The 2392-nt window shown below is 35.0% G+C and overlaps 1 long non-coding RNA gene across 1 annotated transcript; it reads right to left on the bottom strand.

Moving 5' to 3' along the window:
* Positions 1–1321: 1321 nt before the first annotated feature.
* On the bottom strand, positions 1322–1653 carry LOC129891225 (uncharacterized). Its single transcript, XR_008767126.1, has 3 exons — positions 1623–1653; positions 1454–1539; positions 1322–1381 (listed from the first exon to the last, which is right to left on the bottom strand). It is a non-coding gene; the product is annotated as an uncharacterized LOC129891225 (long non-coding RNA).
* Between the last annotated feature and the right edge of the window lie 739 nt (positions 1654–2392).

The raw sequence follows: 2392 nt of genomic DNA on the forward strand, positions 1-2392 counted from the left end.
CTTCGACTTCAACCCCTATATTATGAGTCAATGTAGGCAAAAAGTATGCATTAGTACGTTGGATTGTACTAAGTATGAGGGCATGACATGCAACATAAATCATGGAATGTAATGGTCAAATAAATCATATGACAAGATGAGGTAAGTTAAGACATGAGAAAATCATATTGACCAAAGCATTTTAAAAGGATAATTTAAAATCATAGCATACATAAGTGGGATAGGAACCATAACCAAAAATAAGACCATGCGAGTTATAACATTGAATCCCGTTGTCTCCCCATACAACGATGAAAAAAGGGAATCTACTTGCCAAGGCAAACTCTATATGTCTAAGTGGATCCACTAAGTGGTTATATGAACTGGGTACACACCCCTAATTCTTAAACTCGGGTACTCACCTTCAAGTCTTGATATTTTGGGTACTCACCTCTTAGAGATTTGGGTATTCACCTCTAATCTTGTCATGACCCGACCTAGGGCCTAGTAATAACATGGCGATCGAAACTCCAAAGGGCTCCAACCAAACCTCTTGTACATGTTATAAGTATACATAAGGTAAAAATATAAAAGTAGAAACATTATAAGAGAGTCTAAACCATGAATAGAAATCTGAAAATATTTTATGACAACATAGACTCAAACATATATCCAACTAGATGCCTCTAAACATGAGTATGAGTGGGGGCTAAGACACATTCCTAGTTCACCCTCAATATTTAAAATGTAAAAACAAGTCTTTTAAAAGAGAAAATAGTAACAACTTGAAACTAGTTCCCGATCAATGAGGACTCACCACAACACCATCGAATAGGAATGCCTACTAGTTACATGAACGATAAGGATCTTCAACCTCAACCCCTACATTATGAGACAATGTCGGCAAAAAGTATGCATTAGAATATTGGTATATACTAAGTATGAGGTTGTGACATGCAACGTAAATCATGGAAAACAAAGGTCAAGTAAATCAAATGATAAGATGGAATACGTAAAGTCACGAGAAAATCATATTGACCAAAGCATTTAAAAGCATAAGTTCAAAATCATAACATACTTAAGAAATCATACATATGTGGGATAGGAACTGTAACCGACAATAAGACCAGGCAAGCTATAACATGGAATCCGATGATACCCACATCGAGAAGGAGGAGGCTACTTTGCGAAGGTAGACTCCTAATCATGAACATGTGCTATATGTGAATTCACTAGCTAGGCCATAAAGGCAACCTATGGTGGCACGTAGTTTAAGAGACATGAGGCTACTAATAAGGCTTTTTGTAGGCTTTTTGTAGGGCCCCGAAATCAAGCCATGAGTCCACCAGTACTCAAACGTGCCAACATAGTCATGGTAATCATCGGTAACAGCATTTCCAACCTAAAAAGACCATAACTTAATATTGACTCGGTAATATTGCATTAAACACTCAAAAATGTCAACTATTACTACCATAAAGCCCTTGAAATTAATAATTGGGTTCTTGATTCCCTTGTTCTGCTAGTAGACAAGTTGAGATAGCTGCGGAACATAATGTCCTAAACACGTGGAAGAAAAATGGAATTAGTATCTCATCATATTCACAAAGATGGATGCTATTAGTCAATGTGTTATAAAATACCTGCATAACTTTCTCCCGCAATGTAAAATTCCCTATGCTTGTATTGAGGAAACCGTTCAAACCACTTGATAAGAAACTGATAGGTATCTTCAGCTACAAATTGAAAGGCAAGGTTCAGCATTTCAGCTTAAACAACATTATAGTTCCTGTTTGTCCATACAAATTTCACTTTTGTTTCAAAAAAAATAATTCAAAACAGCGTTTGGTCATACATTGGATTAATTTTTTTAAATATTTTGTTTGGATATGCATTTAACTTGAAAAAAGGCTATTCTTTTGTGAATGGCAAAAAAGATTCACTTGAAATCTAGTCAAAAACACTTTTTCAAACTTGAAACTCATCTTCAAAAAAAATATTTCAAAAAATTAATCCAATGTATGACCAAACGCTGTTTTGAATTATTTTTTTTGAAACAAAAGTGAAAAATTTGTATGGACAAACAGGAACTATAATGTTGTTTAAGCTGAAATGCTGAACCCTTGCCTTTCAATTTGTAGCTGAAGATACCTATCAGTTTCTTATCAAGTGGTTTGAACGGTTTCCTCAATACAAGCATAGAGAATTTTACATTGCGGGAGAAAGTTATGCAGGTATTTTATAACACATTGACTAATAGCATCCATCTTTGTGAATATGATGAGATACTAATTCCATTTTTCTTCCACGTGTTTAGGACATTATGTTCCGCAGCTATCTCAACTTGTCTACCAGCGGAACAAGGGAATCAAGAACCCAATTATTAATTTCAAGGGCTTTATGGTAGTAATAG

The sequence above is a fragment of the Solanum dulcamara genome, chromosome 6 (genome assembly GCF_947179165.1).
Source record: "Solanum dulcamara chromosome 6, daSolDulc1.2, whole genome shotgun sequence".
NCBI classification, from domain to species: domain Eukaryota; kingdom Viridiplantae; phylum Streptophyta; class Magnoliopsida; order Solanales; family Solanaceae; genus Solanum; species Solanum dulcamara.